Genomic DNA, 10,598 nt, shown 5'->3' with positions numbered 1-10,598 from the left:
ATGCACATGACTTCCTATCGCTCTTCACAAGAAAAAAAATGACACATATTTGCATCGATCTCATGGTACCAGTTAGCATTATTCACACCGTAATTAGCAAAGCGGAGATACCTAACAGTATTAATCCAAGTTGCATCTATCAGAAAGAGGGCAACCATGCAGTTTGCTAATTATTAACACACGTACGTACGTATGCCCCTTAGCTCCAACACATCTCCTACAACTAATTAACTGTGAAGTGCAAGATGAATATAAAGGCTAGGTACGTAAGAATAAGTTTTCATGGAGAAATAAACACATGCATATATCACACATGTAAGGGAACTCCTAATCAGCGCCGTTACTTATGCCTGTGATTCGCAATCAATCTAATTAAGTGGAATACACCGATCCTATATCAGTGCCTTAATTAATTAACTAAAACAACAAATAAATGCCCTTTTCGCTCCTACTCGCAAGCTCAGGCTAAATATTAATATGGGAAACCACAAGTTAGATATATATATGACCAATATACATAGCTATATATAGGTTAAAAACTAATTAAATAGGATCTGTAGGATTAAGACCTCAAGAAGATACTAGAGGGCATCGTGGCAAGCAATTCGATCTGCGTACGTGTGATTGCATCCAAACGTACAACGAGCTAGGAGATGCTCAACTCTTGGCTCGATATTTAATTTGTAATGCTGAATATACAAAGTGAATAACCATCAGCCTAAGCAAGGAAAAGATACTTCTTTACAAAGTAAAAGGATATGGAATGTAAGAAACAGACAAGATCTAGGACAATTAAACAAGACCTTCAGAATTTGAGCTTCGTTAGCTTTTGTTTGCAATTCATTCCACCAGGTCAATCTAGCTCCTTAATTCCCTGCACATATGATTTTTTCTATATGTTCCATCTGCTACAGGTATGAACTCCATTAGCATAGTAATTACACTACTACCATGATCACTTCAATCAAGTACATTAAGACCAATCACTAATATGAATTACATGCTTGGGAATCAGGAGTTGAGTGAAAAGTCGATCAGGCAAATATATTCCAAGTGTGATTTCGTAATAATTTAAAAACATGTTCATTTAATAGAAATTAGTAATAATCATGAGTCGGTAACTATTTTGGAGGTTATGAATAGGAGTGAAACTGTCACATTTCTTTATGGCTTATTTCCCAAAAGACCTATCGGTTTGTCACATAAAACGACCTCACTGTTAATCTGGACAACAAGTAAAAATATTATTGAACAGTGGACAACAAAAACTGACAGGAGTCTGTGATAATAATATTTTGCCCAGGATAAACAATTTGGAGGAGGATAAAATTATTCTATTAATTTTTTTTCTTTCTTCTTTTCTTGACTACTTTCAACTTACAAACCACACATATATATACTACTACAATGACTCATAGATTTCCTAACAAAGACTCTTGAATTTCCCAACAATATTCATGCATCTACAAATTCATGCATCTACATATTCGTGTATTTGACTCCTCAAACAACTAAATGATCTTCTCAATTCCCAAGGTAATTCAATCAAGTTTATTTTGAACATTCTCCCTCAAACTTGATCCTTCAGTCATGCCAAGCTTGTCTCGCAATAAAGTGAACACATCATGCTTCAATGGCTTACTAAATATGTCAGCCACCTGATCTTGCGATTTCACGAACTTAAGCTCAACTTCCTTGTTCTTTACTTGATTGTAGATAAAATAATAACGAGTATAAATATGTTTCTTCCTTTCATGAAACACTAGATTTTTTGAAAGTACAATAGCTGACTTGTTGTCAACACAAATTTTGATCATCAGAATATGTCTTGAATGCATATAATATAAAAACACAAACACTAGAAATAAGATTAGAAATTGTTTGTTAATCATCAAAATAATATTAGAGAAGTAGGCTCACACATATGAGTCCTAACACATATTTGTGGAACCATTCTCTCCGGGAGGTCATGTGCCAGAAGGCTGCTGAATCTAGAAACCATTGTATAAAATTTCACCATCATCTGACGTACTGACAACGTACCATTGAGATGTTGATGGCTCTGAAGACTTTTTATCACTACTTTTCTTATTGTGCTAATACTTTGATTTCACGTGCCCTCTTTTGCTACAATTGTAGCATTTGATATTCTTCTTATTTCTTGATTTTGATCTTCCTCTCGTCACCGATAATGCCCCCACTTGTTGCGAACTTACCTGCCTATCTTTCTTATTCTTGCGTCGATTTTCTTCCTTCAGAACAGCGGCCATAACGTTGTCGAAGACTAGATTGTTCGTGAGGACGTTATTTGTTAGGTTGATGATGAGCTGATCATATGAGTCAGGTAGACTCTGAAGTAAAAGTTCTACATGTTCATTCATACCGATTGTATGCCCCCACGTTGTGAGTTGGGAGAACAGTGTGTTGGGATTTTACGCCAAAAATCCTAAAACAGCAGAAACACGGTATAGAGAAAAGTACACCAAGTTTAACGAGGTTTGGCAACTGCCTACATCCTCGGGAGCCACAAAATTATTTTTTTATTAATCAACAAGAAATTACAATACAAGAACAGATTTCAAACTTGAGATCTCTCAAAATACAAATTAACACTGTAATTTGGGAAAAAGAATTCCTCTTAAATCTCCCCTCTTTAATTCACTGAGTGCTGGAGATAAAAATCAAGAGCCCCCTCTTTAATATGAACTCCATTAGCATAGTAATTACACTACTACCATGATCACTTCAATCAAGTACATTAAGACCAATCACTAATATGAATTACATGCTTGGGAATCAGGAGTTGAGTGAAAAGTCGATCAGGCAAATATATTCCAAGTGTGATTTCGTAATAATTTAAAAACATGTTCATTTAATAGAAATTAGTAATAATCATGAGTCGGTAACTATTTTGGAGGTTATGAATAGGAGTGAAACTGTCACATTTCTTTATGGCTTATTTCCCAAAAGACCTATCGGTTTGTCACATAAAACGACCTCACTGTTAATCTGGACAACAAGTAAAAATATTATTGAACAGTGGACAACAAAAACTGACAGGAGTCTGTGATAATAATATTTTGCCCAGGATAAACAATTTGGAGGAGGATAAAATTATTCTATTAATTTTTTTTCTTTCTTCTTTTCTTGACTACTTTCAACTTACAAACCACACATATATATACTACTACAATGACTCATAGATTTCCTAACAAAGACTCTTGAATTTCCCAACAATATTCATGCATCTACAAATTCATGCATCTACATATTCGTGTATTTGACTCCTCAAACAACTAAATGATCTTCTCAATTCCCAAGGTAATTCAATCAAGTTTATTTTGAACATTCTCCCTCAAACTTGATCCTTCAGTCATGCCAAGCTTGTCTCGCAATAAAGTGAACACATCATGCTTCAATGGCTTACTAAATATGTCAGCCACCTGATCTTGCGATTTCACGAACTTAAGCTCAACTTCCTTGTTCTTTACTTGATTGTAGATAAAATAATAACGAGTATAAATATGTTTCTTCCTTTCATGAAACACTAGATTTTTTGAAAGTACAATAGCTGACTTGTTGTCAACACAAATTTTGATCATCAGAATATGTCTTGAATGCATATAATATAAAAACACAAACACTAGAAATAAGATTAGAAATTGTTTGTTAATCATCAAAATAATATTAGAGAAGTAGGCTCACACATATGAGTCCTAACACATATTTGTGGAACCATTCTCTCCGGGAGGTCATGTGCCAGAAGGCTGCTGAATCTAGAAACCATTGTATAAAATTTCACCATCATCTGACGTACTGACAACGTACCATTGAGATGTTGATGGCTCTGAAGACTTTTTATCACTACTTTTCTTATTGTGCTAATACTTTGATTTCACGTGCCCTCTTTTGCTACAATTGTAGCATTTGATATTCTTCTTATTTCTTGATTTTGATCTTCCTCTCGTCACCGATAATGCCCCCACTTGTTGCGAACTTACCTGCCTATCTTTCTTATTCTTGCGTCGATTTTCTTCCTTCAGAACAGCGGCCATAACGTTGTCGAAGACTAGATTGTTCGTGAGGACGTTATTTGTTAGGTTGATGATGAGCTGATCATATGAGTCAGGTAGACTCTGAAGTAAAAGTTCTACATGTTCATTCATACCGATTGTATGCCCCCACGTTGTGAGTTGGGAGAACAGTGTGTTGGGATTTTACGCCAAAAATCCTAAAACAGCAGAAACACGGTATAGAGAAAAGTACACCAAGTTTAACGAGGTTTGGCAACTGCCTACATCCTCGGGAGCCACAAAATTATTTTTTTATTAATCAACAAGAAATTACAATACAAGAACAGATTTCAAACTTGAGATCTCTCAAAATACAAATTAACACTGTAATTTGGGAAAAAGAATTCCTCTTAAATCTCCCCTCTTTAATTCACTGAGTGCTGGAGATAAAAATCAAGAGCCCCCTCTTTAATTCTCTCTCTCTCTCTCTCTCTCTCTCTCTCTCTCTAAAATCCCCCCTCAAATCATGAGCGCTGGAGAAAATGAGAGAAGAACATATGGGGGAAAATGGCCACCGCCGTCGCCAGGAGATGAAAAATGAGAGGAAGGGCAAATTAGGCTCGAGCTCTGGTAAAAGGGAAACCCTAGCGACAGCCTGTCACCAGGTTGTCGCTGGAGCCTGCCTGCGAGGGGCTCTGATCGAGCTCGCCTGCTTGAGCCCTCCAAAAACACCAACCTCGCCTACAACTCGTCGAGGTCGCCTGCGTCGCGTTGACCTTGCCTGCGTGGAGGTCGCCTCGAGCTCGCCTGTGGGTCTATCTCGCCTACACCGCGTTCAACCTCGCCTGATCTTGTCGAGCTTGCCTGCAGCCGCTAGGATCTCGAGCTCGCCCACCATGAGCTCTCCTGCCACGTGCTCGCCTAAAGGTCGTCGTCGACCTTGCCTGATCTCGCCAACTTCGAGCTCGCCTGACAGGCTTGGGCTTCACCCCCAATTCTAACAATCTCCCACTTGGAAATCAAACCGTCGTCAGCAGGCTATCTCAATAAACACCTCCTCTTGTGTGGCTCCGCCTTCATCACCTATGCATGAAGGCCAACTCAAGTTGCGCACAACTCCAGTTTCTAAAAGGTCACTGCCTTTTGTCAACATATCCGCTGGATTCTTTCTTCCTTTGATCTTCTGTTGAAATCCTTTGATAACTCGTTGGGCTTTGTATCTTCTGGAACCATCATGTTCCTTTTTCACTCGATGCACCTGTTAGGTCTCATGTTATAAGCCTACATCTTCTAATCTTGTTTTGATGATTACAAACAATTCCTAATATTATTTGTCTAGTATTTATGATAAAAAATCACGGGCAATAATAGAAAAATCCACTATGAGGAAAAACTTTGGAGTTACAATCTCTCTTTATAAGGAGAAACTCTCTCTATTTTTTCTCTCCTACTCTTCTATAAGTGGAGTTGTTTCTAAGATGGATTTTTCCTGAATAGTTTGGGGCCTATTTATAGCGGCTGGAAAATACTATTCATAATTTTATAAAATTTCTTACTTAGTGCGAGCTCCGGCATAAAAGCATTGGTCAGGGCCAATCACTTTCTCCGCTTCAAACAATTCGGCTACAGCGCTCCAATGGACAGTTGCTACCCCTTGACAACCGCAGTATGTCCCTTGAGCATAACAGTCCGGCATTTAATAAAAACCACACACAGGATTACCTAGGAACGAAACGCCCCCCACCCCCACCAGCCGCCACCCACTACTCAGCCCACCAATTGACGGTAAGATAATTGGCGACCCGTGGTGTGTTGAGAGTGATGTCAATCTGATCACGGGAGGAGCCGAGTGATTTCAGTAAAAGATGACGCGGAGCAGAGCAGAGGAACTCTTTGTTTTCTTGTATCACTGTGTTTCAGAGGAGGGGCTAAGATGCTTTACTGAATTCTATGTTAGATCTAAAACAAAACTTGAGATCTAAAACCATATAGCCATGATTAATTCAAAGAGATTAACAATAATCTAAAGAGCGGAAGCTTATACCTGAATCCATGGATGAATCTTGAGATGGGTTTTGGATCTTCTAACCTTAGGGTTTCTCTAAATCCGAATTTCTCTAGCTAGATGGGGGTGTAGAGAATTAGAGAATGTAACCCTAGGTTAGGGACCATAACCCCTTATTTATAGATGTTGTACTTTTGTAATTTAGCCCCTCAATAAATCACAATTACAACCTGGTATCTGCACATATAACCCCATGATTATATTTAAATACCCATTAACCCAACTTAATTGATCACTTTAGTGGGTTATCCTGAAAGATAGCAATACACATTGATTAATCATATGTGCCCACAAATAGATTTATTAGATTAAATCCAACAATCTCCCACTTGGGCACCATATGATTCCTTAAACTGTGTATAACCTTATGAGCTCAAAAATTGCTATCACTGAAATGGTATTTCCGAACAATCTCGTCCATTGACTATATCAATATAGGATCAAAGCGGCCTTCGTCACATTTATCGTGACTCGACCCATCAATGGTCACATATACCAATACAATCAAACGACATAGATCAATCATGGATGTGCAGCATGAAAATTACATGCAATGTGATCAGTACATGTCTATTTTCAACTGGTCCTCCTTAGTGAGGTCAAAACCAAACATAATGTAACAGAGTGTCTTAACTGAATACTTTATTCTGATCAGACAATACAACCAAACATAAAGCACCACAAATACAAACTCCCACTAAAACATAATATCCTCAAATAATACCACACCCATATGAGCAGTATGCTCATGAAAGACCTTAGGTGGCAGTCCCTTAGTAAGAGGATCAGCTATCATGGAGTTTGTCCCAATGTGCTCTATGGATATCTGTCCACTCTGTACCCTTTCTTTCACAACCAGGAACTTAATGTCAATATGTTTTGACTTAGTTGAGCTCCTGTTGTTATTGGAATACATTACTACAGATTTATTGTCACAATATAGCCTTAGTGGTCTTTCAACATTTTTCAAAATACGCAGTCCAGTGACAAAATTTCGCAGCCATATTCCCTGATTGGATGCCTCATAGCAAGCTACAAATTCTGCTGCCATAGTGGAGGAAGCTACTAGTGTTTGTTTGACACTTTTCCATGATATAGCTCCTCCTGCTAACATATAAATGTAGCCTGATGTAGACTTCCTGCTATCTTGGCATCCAGCAAAATCAGAGTCCGAATACCCAATGACCTCTAATTTCTCTGATTTTCTGTATGTGAGCATGTAATCTTTTGTTTTCTGAAGATACCTCATAACCCTTTTGACTGCTATCCAATGATCCATACCAGGGTTGCTTAAGTATCTGCCTAACATCCCAACAATGTACGTAATATCCGGACGCGTACATACCTGAGCATACATTAGACTTCCTACAGCCGAAGCATAAGGAATCTTCTGCATTTCCTGAATTTCAAGGTTACCTTTAGGGCACTGATTGAGACTAAACTTGTCTCCTTTAGCAACAGGGGTGTCACCTGGTCTGCAATCTTGCATGCCAAACCTTTTAAGTACCTTATCGATATAGCTCTTTTGTGATAATCCAAGAATACCCCGAGAGCGATCTCGATGTATCTGGATCCCTAATATAAAAGAGGCGTCCCCAAGATCTTTCATCTCAAAATTCTTTGATAGAAATCTCTTGGTTTCGTGCAACATGCCTATATCATTAGTGGCAAGCAAGATGTCATCCACATACAGAACCAGAAAAATATACTTACTCCCACTGAACTTGTGATATACACAGTCATCAACAATGTTCATCTCAAAACCGAACGAGATAACTATTTGTTGAAACTTATGATACCATTGACGAGGAGCTTGCTTGAGTCCATAGATGGATTTCCTTAATTTGCAGACCATATTCTTTGGGTCTCCCGACACAAAGTTTTCTGGTTGCACCATATAGATCATCTCATCAATGTCTCCATTGAGAAATGCAGTCTTAACATCCATCTGATGTAACTCAAGATCATAATGAGCAACAAGTGCCATGATTATTCTGAAAGAGTCTTTCGATGAAACCGGAGAGAAAGTCTCTGTATAATCAATGCCTTCCTTTTGAGTATAGCCTTTAGCCACAAGACGTGCCTTATACCTCTCCACATTACCGTTTGCATCCCGCTTGGTTTTAAAAATCCATTTACAACCAATTGGTTTTGCACCTTCTGGTAATGGGACAAGTTCCCAAACCTTATTGTCTTGCATAGACTTGTACTCTTCATTCATGGCATCAATCCACTGTTGAGAGTTAGAACTTTTCATGGCCTGAGAGAAGTTGATTGGATCATCTTCTAACATTCCACTACTTTCCTCATGTTCTTGGAGAAATACAATATAATCATCCGGAATAGCATTTCTCCTTTCTCTCGTGGATCTCCTTAATGGCACTGGTTCTTGAGGTTGTTGAGTTTGTTCTTCTGGAACAGGGAGTTGTTCAACATTATCATCTTGAGGTTCCGGATTTACTTCTTGAGCAACAACAGGTATAGGAACCTGAATATTGTCAAAAGTAACTGTATGGATTGGATCTGAAGCCAATTCCTCCTCAAAACTAATGTCTCTAACCTTATTTCTCCCCCCAAACTCAACATCCTCAAAGAATGTTGCTGTTCCCGTCTCAAAAATGTTCCTTATAGTGGGATCATAAAACTTAAAGCCCCTAGAGCGTTCAGAGTATCCAATAAAGTAGCTGCTAACTGTTTTGGAGTCCAATTTCTTTTCATTTGGCCTATAAGGCCTTGCCTCAGCTGGACATCCCCAAATATGTAAATGCTTTAAACTGGGCTTTCGACCAGTCCAAAGCTCATAAGGTGTTTTAGCAACTGCTTTACTTGGTACTCTATTCAGAATGTAAGCTGCTGTCTTAAGTGCTTCTCCCCAGAGTGACTCTGGTAAAGAAGAATGAGCAATCATACTTCTTACCATATCCTTAAGAGTCCTGTTTCGTCTTTCAGCTACACCATTCATGCTAGGTGAACCCGGCATGGTGTACTGTGGGACGATACCGTATTCCTCTAGGTATCTAGCAAATGGTCCTGGACGTTGTTCACCTGAACCATCATATCTACCGTAGTACTCACCACCACGATCAGATCTGACGGTTTTAATTCTTCTGTTGAGTTGATTCTCAACTTCAGCTTTATAGGCTTTGAACATGTCCAGAGACTCAGATTTTTCATGAATAAGATATAGGTGCCCATAACGTGAGTAATCGTCTATGAATGATATAAAATATTGTTGACCATTCCAGGATTCCGTAGGGAATGGCCCACAAATATCCGTATGTATCAATTCTAAGACATCCGAAGATCTGTTGGCACCTAATCTTTTCACTTTGGTCTGTTTTCCCTTGATACATTCAACACATACGTCGAAGTCCGAAAAATCAAGGGAATCCAAAATGCCATCAGACACAAGACGCTCAATTCTACCTTTTGAGATATGACCTAAGCGCTTATGCCATAATGTCGCCGAATTTTCCTTATTTAATTTACGCTTAGTACCACGTGATTCCACATGCAAGGATTCATTGTAAGAAGCAATTGTATCAAGCAAATATAGGTTGTCATAAATACTCAAGTAACCGGTTCCCACAACATTTGAATTAAAAGATAAACTGAATTGACTGTTTCCAAATGAACAAGAATAACCTGATTTGTCCAATACAGAAACAGAAACCAAATTCCGTCTAAAAGACGGTACTACAAAAGTATCTTTTAAATCCAAATAATAACCAGTTCCTAACAACAACCTAAAGTGCCCAATTGCTTCCACATCTACCGATTGTCCGTCGCCCACAAAGATGTGTCTTTCAACATCACTTGGCTTTCGGTAGCTCAGGCAACCCTGCATAGAAACACTTATGTGAGTAGTAGCACCAGAGTCTAACCACCAAGTGTTTCTAGGTACTGAAGCTAAATTAACCTCAGAACAGACCAAAGCAAGGAACGTACCCTTATTATCACGCCAGGCGTGATATTTTGTACAGTCCTTCTTTACATGTCCAGGCTTCTTACAGAAGAAACAACCCTGATTATCCTTATGTTGTTTCTTCTCAACTGGACCCTTAGCAGCTTCCTTATCATTCTTCCTTTTCTTGCCCTTATCCTTAGAGGCATAGGCCAAATGAGCACTTTCTGTCTTATCTTGCTTCAACCTGTCTTCTTCTTGCACACAGTATGAAATGAGCTCATTTAGAGTCCATTTCTCCTTTTGACAGTTATAACTGACCTTAAATTGGTTAAACTGTGCAGGAAGAGACAACAAAACCAGATGCACTAATAACTCGTCACAAAGATCGAGTTTAAGTGCCTTAAGCTTTGAAGCAATATGAGACATTTCCATAATGTACTCCCTGATATTTCCTTTGCCCTTATACTTCATTGAAATCAAGCGAGCTAAAAGCGTGCTTGTTTCTACCTTATCGTTTTTCGCAAAACGCTTCTCAATTTCGGCAAGGAAATCTTTAGCCTTAGTAATCCCTTCGGATTCTATGCCCCTGAAGGCTTCCGGAACGCCGCGCTTA

The sequence above is a fragment of the Asparagus officinalis genome, chromosome 7 (genome assembly GCF_001876935.1).
Source record: "Asparagus officinalis chromosome 7, Aspof.V1, whole genome shotgun sequence".
In the NCBI taxonomy this organism is placed as follows: Eukaryota; Viridiplantae; Streptophyta; class Magnoliopsida; order Asparagales; family Asparagaceae; genus Asparagus; species Asparagus officinalis.
Note: the sequence above shows the minus strand (reverse complement) of the source record.